The sequence below is a fragment of the Tursiops truncatus genome, chromosome 4 (assembly GCF_011762595.2).
Source record: "Tursiops truncatus isolate mTurTru1 chromosome 4, mTurTru1.mat.Y, whole genome shotgun sequence".
Classification (NCBI taxonomy): Eukaryota; Metazoa; Chordata; class Mammalia; order Artiodactyla; family Delphinidae; genus Tursiops; species Tursiops truncatus.
Window position 1 is genome coordinate 36033239 of NC_047037.1, and position 16209 is coordinate 36049447.

Below are 16209 nucleotides of genomic sequence, written 5' to 3' on the forward strand. Positions count from 1 at the left end.
TTGGGAGGAAAAATTTAAAAGAAGGTTCTAGTTAATTGAGATTTATAATCATATGGATTATCATATACCTGAGGTGAATGAGAATGAAGATATTTGGGAAAAAGAAGGAAAAAATAATGTTTTGGTTATTTGAGGTTTACTATATGACATGGATTTTACAAATTTTTAAAGAATTAGAATACTTGACATAAAATTACACTAAGGTAAATTTAGTTTTGATGATTCAAAAGGTAGTTCAGGATCTTGTAATAAATCAGGTTCTGTAAAGGTTTGTTCTTGCTAGAGGGTTATAGAAGTTATGGAAGTTATAAATGATTGCAGTGTATATAAATATTTCTGTAGGCTGCATTTCTGAAAATAAAAGTTGTGGAAACTATTTTCCTTACTATTTATGTCTTTCTCAACCACAGAGAAATGGTTAAAATATATATTTATATATCTAATTTTCTCTTAGAGTTTTCTGCTTTTTTTGATTTGAGTAAATTAGGAGTTTATTATAAAGCAATATCAGTGTTGGAAATTCGTAATAAGAAATTATCCATGGAAATGACATAAAATGCATATTTTTATCAAAGCAAAGAATAGGTGTTTGATAAAGCAAATCATAAACATTTTATTAGTGTAAGAAGTGCTTATTGCAAGGATAATGTGATGTCACACCATTCTCAATGCCACATTAAAACAGAGCACTGAAGCTATCGCGTGAGCACAATTGTCAAGTAAAATGCCATTCAGTGGCGGCTGTGAAAGACTGAAATTGCTTCCCATTTTAAGTGCCTAGTGACTATTTTCCTCTTTGGAAAAATGTCCTTTGCAATTATGCTATGTACAGGAAAGAAGAACATCTGGGATTTTTCAGCATCTTTTTTTTTTTTGGCTCATTTTCCCCATTCTACCACTATCTTTAATCTGAGGAATATGATATAGAAGTCTCTGAAACAGAAAACATTATAATTTGCATTATATACCTACAGAGGAGAAGATTCTCAATTAGGAGCCAAACTATGTGATACTGATAAGATAATGGTATCTCTTATATAAAGACTAATTATGTGTTGACATTTATCAGAAGGGAGCTTCAAAACATAGAAAACAAAAACAAACCAGATTGCTACCTGATAGAGAATGTATAACTGCAGCATTAACCAGGCTCCGCTGGAATCAGAGAATATTTACATTTTCTCTGAGTTTCTTACAAAAAAATACCACAAAGGGCTTCCCTGGTGGCGCAGTGGTTGAGAGTCCGCCTGCCGATGCAGGGCACACGGGTTCGTGCCCCGGTCCGGGAAGGTCCCACATGCCACGGAGCGGCTGGGCCCGTGAGCCATGGCCGCTGAGCCTGCGCATCCGGAGCCTGTGCTCCGCAGCGGGAGAGACCACAACAGTGAGAGGCCCGCATACTACAAAAAAACAAACAAACAGCTTCCTATTCTGCTTTGTGGTATTTTTTGTTTGTTTGTTTTGCGGTACGCGGGCCTCTCACTGCGCAGGCTCAGCGGCCATGGCTCACGGGCCCAGCCGCTTCGTGGCATGTGGGACCTTCCTGGACCAGGGGCACAGGTTCGGGGCACAAACCTGTGTCTGTCCTGCATCGGCAGGCGGACTCCCAACCACTGCGCCACCAGGGAAGTCCAGGAAGCTGTTTTATCATAAGTCATTGTCCAAGTTCAGAAGTCTAATGAAGGGTGTCAAATAGAGATTTGTACTTGTTGATAAGGTCAAGAAACATGGCATGTCAAAGCTCTGCGGCAACCAACCTCCTTATGCTGGGATGTAGCCTGCTCTCTCCCACCCCCAGCAAAGGGAGATCCACTCCTGGCTGGCACATAAGACTCCGAGGCTTATTCCTCTGGGATGACTTAGCAGGTTCACACTACAGGCAAGTCCCCATGTAGGACTTATTCCAGATTGAAATAGCTTCCCTGTGATGTCTCCCTAGCTTTGCAGAAAATGTGTATCCTCAAACAATATACTCATTTGTTCCAAGGTGAGCCAGATGGAAGGGCCAGTTTGGTATTAGTCTCTAGAAACTCATTCTCTATATTTAGTCTTTCCTTCTTTACTGTATCAGAGGAAAGGACTGATCTGGGCAACAGAGAGAAGAAGAAATAGGAAATAAGAAAAAAATAAGAAATAGGGATTTCCAGGTAGCCTTGGGTGCATTTTCTCTTCTAAAAATGAAAAAAAAGGTGTGTAAGCTATGTCTGGATTCCATGTTGTTATTTTCATTTTTGCAATGATTTTGTGAATCATATATGTGTGTATGTGAGTGAAAGTTGTACCTGTACAATGGGGTCTACCTTAGGAAGGCTATTAGGGTTTCTAAAAACAATAGAAAAGTAAATGTTACGTATAGTCAAAATTACCCTTGAAAACCCTATAGTAATGACTTGTTGTCAGTGTTACTCTATAGCCTTTAATTACTCAATTTCTTCTCCAAATATAGTGACAAAACCATCACTAGATACTTTCCCAGACACCTTTTTTTTTTTTTTGGTAACAGCCTTAATATCATTCACATACTTTTCTTTAGCAACTCACATTGGCAATTTTAGGCTCAACTGCATCCATTTCTGTCTAATATAAGCGATGGAACAGTGGTTGCCAAGTGCATATTGCTGAATTTTCCTATATTAAATCTACATATGTTGGCACTGTTCTTTGTATGTGTGCCTCACAGTAAACCCTTAACATTTGTAGATCACCTTTAATTGGTTTCAACCATTCCCGTCAATTCCATGGACCCACAACACACCCTAACTTATGATTTTGCCAAGGCACCTATATTAAACCCTGGGGAACTAAGGAGAGAACTTAGCCCAGCTTTCTAAGACTCATTTTAAACAACTTTGATTTAAATTTATTAAAATGCCAACCCCATCCTCTTGATTCGCACCATGAAAGGATGTTAATTGGGAACACTTCTAGAGTAAACCAGCGTGAGTCTCGTCCAGTTTCTACATATCAGATGACAACAGATTGAGCCAGAAAAAGATTAGCAGTAGCATCTTCATGATATTGGCATCATGGATCAAATTAGTTGTTCCCTTCCCTCCTTCCTTAGAAAGCCACTAGACAAAAAGTGAGCCCTTTCAAAAGAATGGCCATAAATTCCCAAAGTGCAACCAATGGAGGAGGAGGTGAGACAGCCTTTGTAATCTACAACCCTGTGGAATGCAATTAGACATTTTACAGCTATGGGAAGATGTTCCTGACAACAGAGGGGAGCTTGTATACTTTGTCCTCTGTCCTTCTTGTTTATTTTTTCTGGTTCACCTAGTAGTAATTCATTTTTCTTTCACAGCACCTGCCATGCCATCTGTCTCTGCTATAATACCTGGCGTTGATGGCATGTTTTCCAATTCCAGAAAAAATCAGTCCCATGTCCCATTTCTTCTTTCTTACACTTCTGTGTTCTTCCCAGTAGAGTCACTGACAGTTCCTTGAGCTCCATGATACTCACATTCTTAAGTCTCTCACTTCCATAAATCCCCAAAGTATATTTCAAAATCTTCTCTTAAGCTCATTAGTCAAGAGAAAGTTCATTCCAACATGAATCATGTTGGACATGGATAGACACAGAGCAATTGTGTGTCTGAGGACCTGCACTAGGAGTTTCTGGTGTGGTTTTCTGTCATTCACAAGTGCTAGACTAACTTCTCCATCCATACTCTTCTCATTGATCCAGAGAGGAAATAACTGAGCATGATTGTGGGCATGAAAGGAGGCTATAAACCATGTACCACTTGTGAATAGTAGAAAAAAGAGGGGACCCATTTTAGTTTATGTAGCTTTTTAAAAAAGGAAAGAAGAAAGGCCACTAAATTCATTGATCTGAGAATATGAAGATTTTAAAATTAAATTACACTTTAATTAAATTTTAATTTAAAAAATTTGGAATTGAGTCCTCTTTTATTTATTTAGAATTTTTTGCCAAAACTAGTTAATCTCACAAACTCCCAGAGTCATTAGATATTATTCTCAATCTAATTACAGTTCAAATTATTTATTTTTTTCCTGCTAGTAGGTCAATGCAGACATAAAACAACCCAGATGTCTTATTTCAAATAAGAGAGACAAGATCAAAGTTAGCTTCACTTAATTCCCATAACATCATCATGTCAAACAACCTATTCCAAAAGAATTTCCTTCTTTCTAAGCCATCTTTTTACTGTCCACATATGCCAGCAGGAATCTACAGATATTCAGGAATCTAGGACATCCAGTGACAGCTCAGGAAATACCAGAGAGTGGCAAACATTGCAGGATCCCAAATTTTCTACACTTTCTCAATTCCAGAACGCTGGCCCTGGATATTTAGCATCCAAAGTAAAGTTTTCAGAACAAAAATGTAATGATCCCCAAACCTAGAAATATTGTCTAACCACCATGGATCATCCCTTCTGCCTTTGTATTTTATTGTCTTCCCTGAAAGACACCCTCAATCTGTCCCCTGCAAAAAAAACATAATAGGAAGAAATCTTCTGCCAATAGGCTGTAACAGTGTTGTTCCATAGAAATATTTTGAAAGCCACATATGTATTTTCAATTTTCTATTACGTACATTTAAAAAGTAAAAAGAAACAGGTGAGATTAATTGTAAAAATATATTTTAATTTAAGCCAATATATAAAAAATGATCATTTCAACATGGAATCAATATAAAAATTACTGAGGAGATATTTTACATTACTTTTTTTCATACTAAGTCTTTGAAATCTGTTATGTATTTCACACTTACAGCACATCTTAATTTGGGCCAGCCACATTTCAAGTGCTCAATAACCACATGTGGCCAGTGGCTGCTATTTGACCACACAGGTCTCTAAACTCTAGTTCAAGTCTAGCAGAGCACCAGATACATACTGGGGGCTCAATAAGTATTTATTGTGTGGATGGATGGATGGATAGATGGATGATTAGACGGATGAGTGAACAAGTTGTTTGACTGAATGAATGAAGCTCTAAAGTTAAATAGATCCACCATCACCTTTCTCTACTTGAAAACCTATTTTGGTTTCCTAACGTCTATGAACATTCTGGTACCTGATCTGGTTCAGCATATTTTAGGGTGATATTAAGAAGGATAGGTTGCTGGCAAAGGGCGCCAGGACACTCTTACATCCCATTTCTCGTCATCTCTCTTAACAGCAGCATCCGGATGCCAGATCTCTCTCCAGAAATCTAGCTGATACCTAAATGAGCAGAAACGAATGGAGGCATGATTCTTTTGCAGTTCAGTTGCCCCTGAGGATTACTATATCAAATTTTAAAATTATCTAACCCATTTCATTTATGACCCTGGCCAGGATGCTCTGAGGGCCTCTGGTGTTCATCAGATCAATCTAACCTCCTGGCTTGAAAGGCTAGGACAGCTGAGTTTTCAAGAAATTAATTTGGAGAAAGTGATTTTCATATCTAAGAGGATGAGCCAAACCCTACCAAGCCCATGGCAAAAAAAAAAAAAAAAAAAATTGTGTTCCAATTTTACTAAATCAGTTTTATTTCCATTTTAACTGTGAATTCACCAATTTACTGCTGCTTTAGACGTATTCAGCTGATATTTTATCCTTTACAGAACACCAAGTCATGCTGTTAAAAAAGAAATTAATTTCATTCATTCTAAGAAATAACATGGGGGGATGGTTGAGTTCACTTTGTGTTCTTTCAGTCTCTGGTGTGGTTTTTTAGAAAAATCTCATGTTTCTGTCATCGTGGGCCTCCTTCTCATTAGGACAATATTTCTATAAAATGGACTGGGAAGGCATCAGATAGACACAGCTTTAAATCCTGGCTTTGCTACCTGTTAGACTGTATGCCTAGGGCAAGTTTCTATCCTCACTGAGGCTCAGTCTCCTCCCCTGAAAATGGAGGTAACATATAAAGTGGCTTCTGAAGGAGATAGCATTGTGGGTACAGCACCTCACTCACAGCAGGGGAAGAAACAGAAGCCTCATTTCTAGAACGCCCCGCACAACACACATACACATAAAACTCTCTTCTCTCTGGGTCTCTCTCAAAGGTAAGCATAGGAGACAACTAAGACCCTAAAATAATGTGATGAAAATCAAATGAAGGTGGCCAAGCTGCAGGGTTAGCCAGGGGTCTGTGGTGAGGCCATGTAGAATCAAGGTACACAGTTGGTAATAGAATTTTCTTCTAGCTCACATTTTTCTCCTTGAAATTTTTGTTCTGAAATTCTCCATGCCCTTTAAAATTATGTAATTATAGATTTTCCAGGGTTAATCTATTCAGTCAAAAGGTGATCTTAAGCCTGTGATTTTATTTTCAAAAGTGTATCTAGAAAAAAACTCAATAATAAGATTCACTCATTCATTCAATTGATATTTTTTGAATATCTGTACCAGCAGACAGAAGGTGCCTGGGTCAATAGCACACTTGCTCTATTGGAAAGACTCAGGGACAAATCCGCCTAGCCATTAACTGTAGTTCACCAGTTAATCTGATGTGCAGATATAGACGCTTTGCATTTCTTGCACAGAGGATTTTTGAAGCCAGAATGGGGTCACCAGTGGGTGACTAATTTAAGACCACACTTGACAATGAAAATTATACCAAAAAAAGACTTTGAGTCTTCACATGGTTCATGTATATTTAGTGTATCTTTTTTCTTTAAATTTATTTATTTTATTTTTGGCCGCGTTGGGTCTTCGTTGCTGCATGTGGGCTTTCTCTAGTTGCGGCGAGCAGGGGCTACTCTTCGTTGCAGGGAGCAGGCATCTCACCACGGTGGCTTTTCTTGTTGTAGAGCACGGACTCTAGGTGCACAGGCTTCAGTAATTGTGGCACGCGGGCTCAGTAGTTGTGGCTCGCGGGCTCTACAGCGCAGGCTCAGTAGTTGTACAGCATGGGCTTAGTTGCTCCGTGGCATGTGGGATCTTCCTGGACCAGGGCTCAAACCTGTGCCCCCTGCATTGGCAGGCAGATTCTTAACCACTGCGCCACCAGGGAAGCCCTATTTAGTGTATCTTGAATGTTTTGTGCTTCACGTCATAGGCGTAAGGATGCATTGTGAATATCATTGTGAATATCATCACCCTTCCCTCAATGCTCAGTACACACATTTTCTACTTTGTCTATGGCTACCATGACTCAGAGCTTACTAATCCACTTAGTCTTACTGTTATGTGAACTCACACATTATGTGAATTCTGCCTGTCTCACAAGCTTTTTGTTTCTCTAGCCAGTTTCATTTATCCTCCTTATTCACTTCTCTCACTTTCTTGAGAAGAACTGAATAATCTTAAGTAACACAGCAAAGGCACATTACAGAGTTCACCACCCTTACTTGTTGGCATGCTGCCTCAGATTTGCAGAGTCAACTTCTAGGGCCATTGGAGAAATTTCCAGAGTTTGGAGCATGGATCACTCTGATGTGTATCTAACAGGAACAGAGCCCTGGTTAACAATTTTCATTTTCCAACTAGATTCCATAGAGAGAATAGGAGTTTTAGAACATACTGAGAAGTTAAGTTTGCCAAGGCTGAAGAAAATATGTGATAAGCTGGCTTTAAAGGAAACAATATTCCCGATAATAATTTGTAAACATTTATGGGTATATTTTGTGCTTTCTATGGAAGCCAAAGATTCCTAACCTCATTTCATAAAATCCTTTTGGAAGGGAGGATCCTGGTAATATTCTATGCAATTTACCTACTTCCTCTATTCTCTCTCCCTTTTTTCCCTTTCTTCACATCTTCAGTCAACAGTGAAGGCAGAAGGAATACAACTGCTATCACTAGTAACACACAAAAGGAGAAACAACGTGGGCCACGTGTCTGGAGGCCCATTGTACCTCCTCACCACAAATCTGTGGTCTTCACCAAGCTCAGAAAGGGTGTTTTTTTTTTTCCCCTTAAGTTGTTTTTAATCAAGAAAAAAAAAGAGAGAGAACGGAGACGGCTTCTGCTCACCCCAGCTGTCAGGTGGAAACAGAATTGCTTAGTATTCTGGGGCTGTGGGTTTGTGACTCATGTGAGCTTCCTTCTGTGTGAGTTATCTCTCTGAAAGTAGCTGGAGTTGTGACAATATTCACCTCCATATTCTGAGGGGATGTCAACTCAGTCTCAGGGGAATTCATCTTTTTAAGTTCCTCATTGTGCTGTAGCTGATCTGCGGTGACATGGGAAGACTAACATTATCCAGCTCTCCAGCCCGGGCAGGTGGGGCTGTGGGTTTTAGCTGTCTGTCAAAGCAGCGTCTCGCTCAGGGTTTACTAGTATGTGAATCCAGTGGGCTGAGCAGAGCCACCTGTGGCATGGCTAATCTGGAATTCTCAGACAGTGGGGATAAACAAATACCCTTAAGACTCTCTCTCACTTTCTGTAAAAAATGAAGTAATGAAAGGCTCAATGGCTTTTTAAAGCCCTCCTGGATGTTGAATATGTGTAATGAAAAAATACAGGATCTGCAATCGGAGGACGAGGGTGCTAGTCTTGGGTGTGTGAACCTGCTTGAGTTGCTCAGTTACTGCTGCTCCATTTTTCATTTGGAAAATGGGAAGAATAGAAACAGTACCTGGTCTAACTATTTCCAGGATTGTTGTGACAATAACGTGAGATAAGTGGGAACATTTGATTCGTAATGCCCTGCACAAATATTTTGAGATTGTTATTGTTATGTGTGTGTGTGTGTATATAGTACATATATTGAGGTGTCATAACTGAAGTTTCAACCAGGCATGGAGACACAGCTGAAAATTGGTGAATTTCAAAGAGAGATGTCAAATCTTCATTTGTATATAGTAAGTATCCTACATACGAACGAATTCTGTTCCAAGAGCGCGTTTTATGTCCAATTTGTTCATAAGTCCAACAAAGTAAGCCTAGGTACCCGACTAACGCAATCACCTGTATAGTACTGTACTGTAATAAGTTTATAATACTTTTCACACAAATAATACATAGAAAACAAACAAACACAAAAAATAAATAAAACAGTTTTAATCTTACAGTACAGTACCTTGAACAGTACAGTAGTACCAGCTACATCACCGCTGCTTTTACACTTGCTTCCGGACATCCTGGGCTTGAAATAAAGATACTGTACTACTGTACTCTATACAGTACTGTACAGTAAAGTACACAAAAGCACAACCACTTGTAGAGGATGCACGCACGTGACAGTGTACACCAGGCACGTGACAGTGTACGCCAGACACGTGAACTAACTTAGGTGATTGGACATGCGAACGCACGTTCCCATCTTTGAAAGTTTGCACCTTGCAGGTACATATGTAGGGGACTTACTGTACTTGCAAAGGAAAAGGGCCAGAGCTGGCTCCGTGTCTCTTTCTTCCCCTGACATTTTATTTTGAGAAATTAAAAACCTACAGAAAAGTTGAAGAAATAAACAGCCAACGCTCTTTACCTAGATTTACCAAATTGTGCTATATTTTGCCTCTATTTTGCCCTCTCTTGTTCTCTTGCACTGGGACCTTTCACCCATAAGTACTTTCTTCTCTCTCTCCTGCGATGCAGCATTCTTCCACAAAAGCATCATGCATTCATCACACTCAAGAACTTTAACGTTGATACACCACTGTTATCTACGCAAGCCATACTTAAATTTCCTAAAATGACCTTTTTAGGATTCCGTTGTTGTTGTTGTTTGAGAGGGAGATGAGTCTGTGATTGAATTAAGAGCCCCACATTGCATTTAGTAGTAATGGTTTTTTAATCTCTTAGAGTCTAAAATCATTCCTCACCTTTTTTTCTCTTTAACAACAATGACATTTTTTTAAAAAATCCAAGCCAGTTGTTCTGGAGCATGTCTCTCAGTCTGGATTTGTCTGATTGTTTTCTCATGATTATATTAAGATCTTTGGCAAGAAGATACACAGGTGATGTTGGGTCCTTCTCAGTGTGCTCTCTGCGGTCCCTGGAGGGTCACTCTCTGTTACTGGTCGTATTAAAGTTGATCACTTGGTTAAGGTGATCACTCAGTTAAGGTGATTATCTGTCAGTTTTCTCCACTGTGACGGTACCTTTAAGACTTGGTACCATAGTGAATAAATACGCTGGGGTGCGATTCTTTGTGACCACGTGAATAGCCTGGTTCCTCACAACCTGGATTTGGCATCCACTGCCGATCCCTGCCTGCAGCAGTTATTATAGTAGGGAGTTATTACAATTACCCTCCCCCGTTTATGAATGGACATTCTGCCGTAAAGACGAACTTTCCCTCAGTCTCAGTTCTATGCCTCTGGAGTCCCCTCACCTTGCTTCAAGAAAATAAAAGTTGAAAGAGAGAAGGAGGAAGGATCTAGTGAGAAGGGCATATCTGGAGAAAACTATGCTGTGACCCCCATAGTTGGGGAGTAGATAGGCTTGGGAGCTGACTCATGTCTGGCACATCTAGAGCTGGAGAAGTGGGCTGAATCTCTACTTTACGGTGCAGCCAGGAGAGTGTAGCCTCCCTGGGGGTGACCGGAAGGGCAACTGTGAATGTTTGCCATGTGGGGTCATCTTGGGTCTGTTCTCTAGGAGGACAGCCTCCTTGGAGGGTGTGGGCTGGAGCTGGACACCCAGAGCCACTAGGAGAGCGCTCAGGGGAGAAGCAGAAAGTAGAGGAATAGAGAAGCCAGCCATGCCCCATCTCACTACCCACTGCTGCAGGTGTTTAGCCTAAGCAGGTCCCAGCTAGGAAAGGGAAAGGAATTTGAGTTTGGAGTTTTGACTGAGATCTATAGAGGCTGTGTTTACAATCTAAAAGGGTGTCAGGACTGTCTATTACCCAAGAGTGGGCAGAAAAGCTGTGGAACCAGTCTGAGTTTTCATCAGGGCCAAGTTTTCATTGTTCCTACTGAATGTAAAGGGCTAGCGGGAGATTAAAAAATAAAGCTGGGTTGTAATTACATTATAACAAGTATGTTTGTTCCACATACTATTTACATATGTTTAAATACCTAATTTTAAATTGATCTGACTTAAATTACATATGAAAAAATTAACTCTTCCATTAGTTTCAGAAAACAAATTTATTTGCTTTATAATACCATTATGTCCAATATAATTGGAAATTCAGGAAAACCTTGTGTGCTAAAGATTCAAATCTCCACAAATAACAAAATAACGCTCTTGGTCACCTGTATGAAATGTGTACATTACACACAGACATCCCTTGTACCTCGCAAACCCTTCGGAGGCATCTGAGGACTTTTGAAAGTGTCACTTCTATTTTGGGGAGTAATTGTTTGTCAGTGTTCAAACACTAGAAAAGACGATAAGCCACAAGACCTCGACCTCTGCAGTTTGAACTTTATCCATCCTTTCTAAACGCATTTTTATGTTAGGTTTTATTTATTTGTTTTAAATACTGAAAGGTGACCAGTGTGACTAGCTTCAATGAAACCAATCATACAAAATTAATAACTAAATGAGATCCTTTTAGACAACTTTCTGAAACCCTCATAGAGTCAATTCAGAATTTACTTATACAAGAAAATTCATTTTTTGTTGTTGTTATTTTTTAAAGGCCAATGGACAGAAGGCGTGGGCACAGGAAAGCAGTAGAAAGAAGAGGAAAGTTTAGTATTATCAATATCTTCCTTTACTTGCATGAAAAAAGAAAATGTATCACTCACATGGAAAATGGAAGTATATTTGGTGATGGAATGAACCGAATTACCCCTAGAAATGAGTGCATAATAAGACAAGAGAGAAAACAAAATGACATAAGAATGCACACAAAACTTAACAGAAGGCAAAAAAAGGAGATATGGGGACCACAAAGAAAAATTGGGGAAGGGAAAAAGAAGGAAGTTTTATTTCTCCCATCCATTTCCCCTACTTCCTTCTCAAGCACAGTACAAATCTCACAAGCCCCTCCTCAAAACATAATGTCATCATACCACACTCAGGATGGCCTAGAGGAGAACATTATATAGTAAAAATACTCAGGTCTAAAACCTGCCTCATTCATTTATTCATATTCAACTAATATTTTTGAGTGCCTGCTATACACTAGACATTGTTCTTGGTGCATGAGATAGACAAGAGAACAAAATAGACAAAGATCCCCATCCCTGTGGGACACAGGTGTTCTAGCAGGAGAGACAGGAAATAAACAGTAAAACAATAAAAATTAACTTATATAGACTATTAGAAGATGATAAGTGTTATGGAATAAAGAAAAAGTAGAACAGGGTAATGAGAATGGGAATGCTGGGAGTCAGGAGTGGTCACTGAAAAGGTAGAGACTTGAAGGAGTAAAGTGAGTAACTGGGAGGGAGATAAGGATAGTGTTTCTGGCTGTAGAAACAGTGCAGAGGCCCTGAGATGGGAGCAGCCTGCTGTGTTTGGGGAACATCAAGGACACCAGTGTGGCTGCAGAAAGTCAGGAAGGAGGAGTGTAGAAAAAGGTGAGTTTAGAGAGATTACAGGGTCCAGATCTTTTGGGACCCTCCGAATTTTGGACAAAGAAGTGATGTGATTTGACTTACATTTTTAAAGGATCCCTTTGGCCTGGAATTAGAATAAATTATAAAGGGGCAAATGTAGGAGCAGGGAGACATGTTAGGAAATAATTTTAGGGATTCCCCTGGTGGTCTAGTGGTTAAGAATCCCCGCTTCCACTGTAGGGGGTGTGGGTTCAATCCCTGATCCCTGGTCAGGGAACTAAGATCCCGCATGCCACAAGGTGTGGCCAAAAATAAAGAAAGAAAGAGTTGTAACAATCTAGGTGAGAGATGATAATGGCTCAGACAAGGGTGCTAGCTGTGGAAGTGTAAAAGTGGTCTGATTTAGAGAAATATTGAATGTAGAGCCAGAAGTTCCTGATAGATTAGATGTGGGTGTAACAGAAAGAAAGGAGTGAAAAATGATGCCAAGGTTTTTGACCTGAGTCAACAGAAGAATGGACCTGCCAGCAACTGATATGGGGAATACCATAGGTGGAGCTGGTTTGTGGGGGAAGATCAGGGGTCTGAGTTTAGCCATCTTGAGCTTGAGATGTTCATGAGATATCCAAATGGAGATGTTGAGTAGGCAGTTGGACACTGATTCTGAAACTCAGGAGACAGTCTTGGGATGGAGATGCAAATTTGGAAGTTGTCTGCATGTAAATGGTATTTAAAGCTTTGAGAATTGATAAAACCACACAGGGAGTAAAAACAGAAAGACAGAAAAAGCAAAAAAAGGACATAGAAAGGAAGGACCAAGGACTGAGCCCTGGAGATTCCAGTATTAGGAGGTTGGGAGGAGGGGGAGAAGAGTGTGGTGCCCAAGGAGCAGGTAAAGAAAACATATCAAGGAAGAGGAAGTAATCAACTGTATCAAATGCTACTGATGGGTCAAGTAAGTTGAGAACTGTGAATTGTCCATTGGTGTTAACAGTGTGGAGATCGTCAATAACGTTGCCAAAGAGTGGTTTGGGTGAAATAGGGAGTGGGTGAGGAAGTGAAAGCCATCTAATCTCTGAGTCTCAGTTTCCTCATTTGGAAAACAGTGAGGAAACCTCTTGATTTAGGATGACCAAGTAATATATTTCTGCTCCTTTCTCTTAAAAAAAAAAATAACATACAAGGAACAGAAATAGAAACTTCCTTTCTGATGAAAGTAGCAGACAACTGGAAACCTGGACCAATATATATGAAAGTGGAAAAGGGATGGAGGAATGGTAAATGACTTAGCAAAACTGAGGAAAGATTTATTTAAAGTGCCCACAAGAAGCAAGTTAATTTGTACCACACAACCTCCGAATGGTTAAGGCATGAGAGGCACAAATGTCACAGAAGATGGGGGTGAGGTGGGAGCTAGAAACAAGGCAGTTTTTCAAAAAACTATACAGAACCATTAGAGCTCCATATCCCCAGGTCTGCAGGCAGGGTCCTGCCTTTCCCCTTCAGTGAAGGAGGCAAGAGATACATTACCTCGAGAAATTGAGTTGAGAGCCTCTAGACTGAGGAGTACCAGATACAGAGGAAGGTGAGGCCAGGCTGAAAAAAAAAAAAGAATTACGAAGTTTGAGATCCCCAGACCTCTCCTCTCACTTACCTCCAGGTCACTAACAGCCAAGTTACACTTTCCCCAGGCAGAAAATAATAGAATATTTCTCTGGAGAAAGTAAACTATCCCAGAAAAAAAGAATCTACATTGTTGTGGAAGAAAATCCCAGTAGGAAAAGGTGGCAAGTGCCCTAACTTCTCCCACAGTGACAAATGCCGTCCACGCACAATTTTAGCACTTTATTCTTAAATGTGAACGGAAACCCAAGAATCACCTGACATTCAAAGAAAGCTACTGATGAAAAAAAGAGAGCTCAAGTAAGTAGAAGAAAAGAAAACAGACTAATGCAGAGAGATACAAGAATGTTCAAAGAAACTATAATTAATATACTTGATGAGATAAGAGAAGATATGGCATCAATTAAATAAGAACAGGATGAAAGAGAGCAAGAACAGCATAGAACTAGTGAAAAAATCTTAGCCATTAAAAAATATAATGGCTAGGGCTTCCGTGGTGGCACAGTGTTTGAGAGTCCGCCTGCCGATGCAGGGAATACGGGTTCGTGCCCCGGTCCGGGAAGATCCCACATGCCACGGAGTGGCTGGGCCCGTGAGCCATGGCTGCTGAGCCTGCGCGTCCGGAGCCTGTGCTCCGCAATGGGAGGGGCCACAACAGTGAGAGGCCCGCGTACCGCAAAAAAGAAATAAAAATTAAAAAAAATTTCAAAACTGGGCCAACAAAATAATATGTACATATTATTGAGAAATGTAGAGGTTAATATCAGAAAAAACAGCTACATATGTTGGAAGTGGTTACCACCTCTGGGGTGCAGGCAAAGTCAAAAGACTGCTGCTTTTTGTTACAAGCCTTTTGGCATCGACTCTTTAAACATTGTATGTGTTACTTCGACAAAGCTAGAGATTAGAACAATAACCACACACATACACACAAATGAGATAAAAATGCCAGTGGTATTGAGTTGTCAACATTAACTATGATATCATGGCTGTCCAAGTCCAGGCATAGTCCTGGGGATTTAGAAATACACAATCAATACTAGTTTTCCTACCCCAGATTCCATGATCAGAAGCCAACCCATTTCTCACCGCATCCTTCCAAAAACACACCAGCACCAGAGACCCACCCACCATTTCCTAAACTAGTTGTGCTGAGCCAGACTCCCTCCCTCGGTGGCCTCCAAAGCAGGCTGTGCCAGATAACCCTTTGCAGGATGAAAAGAAAACATAATTTCCACTTATTTTATGTCATTATTTTTAAAGTTTCTATTTGCTGTATATGTTTTACTTTTTCTATTTTTAAACTATCCACTGGTATAATTTCAGACATTAAAAAGTAGCAAAAATAGTACAAAAGACTCCTATATACCCCTTACCCAGATTCCCTGTTAGCATCTTACATTACCATTGTGTAAGTATCAAAAGCTGGAAATTTACATTGACACAATAATATTGTATAATCTATGAATCTTATTCATATTTCTCCAGTCATCCCATTAATATCCTTTTCTGGCCCAAATCCAACTCAAAATCACATGTTGCAGTTCACTGTGATGTGTCTTGGGCTACTTTAAGCTGGATCAGTTGCTCATTCTTTCTTTGTCTTTCGTAATTTTGACACTTTAGAATACTATTAGCCAGTTATTTTGTAGAATGTCCCTCAGTTGGAGTTTTTCAGACGTTTACTAGTGATTAAATTCAGTTTGGGCATTTTTGGCAAGAGTACCACAGAAATGATGTTGTGTCCTTTTTGGTGTATTACATCAGGGGGTGCATACTGTCTATTTTTCCCATTAGTGATGATGTTAACTTTGCTCTCTTGGTTAAGGTGATTTCTCCATTGTAAAGTTACTTTGTAAAGTTACTGTTTTTCCTTTAGTATATACTTTTTCCTTTAGTATGTATTAGGTATGTGTGTGTATTCATATATCACTCCAATGAGTGTCTTTGGGGGGAGACACTTCGAAATTATGCAAATATCTTATTTCTCATCACATTTTGCCTACTTGATTTTAGTACTCGTCAATGATTCTTGCCTGAAACTAGTACTGTGGGGTTTGCCAGATGGTGATTTTTCTATTTCCATCATAATTTCTGCTGGCATTATACTGTAGGGAAGAGATTTCCCTTCTCCCCATTTATTTTTTCAGTTACTTGATAATTTTATTCAGTTATTTATATCAGTATGAACTCGTGGATTCTGATTTTTTTCCAATGATTTATGA

At 39.6% G+C, this 16209-nt stretch overlaps 1 protein-coding gene across 4 annotated transcripts in view; it reads left to right on the forward strand.

Moving 5' to 3' along the window:
- The window catches only part of KCNAB1 (potassium voltage-gated channel subfamily A regulatory beta subunit 1), a 396177-nt gene that overhangs the window by 338651 nt on the left and 41317 nt on the right, over positions 1-16209 (forward strand). The gene's annotated exons all lie outside the window — the stretch shown is intronic.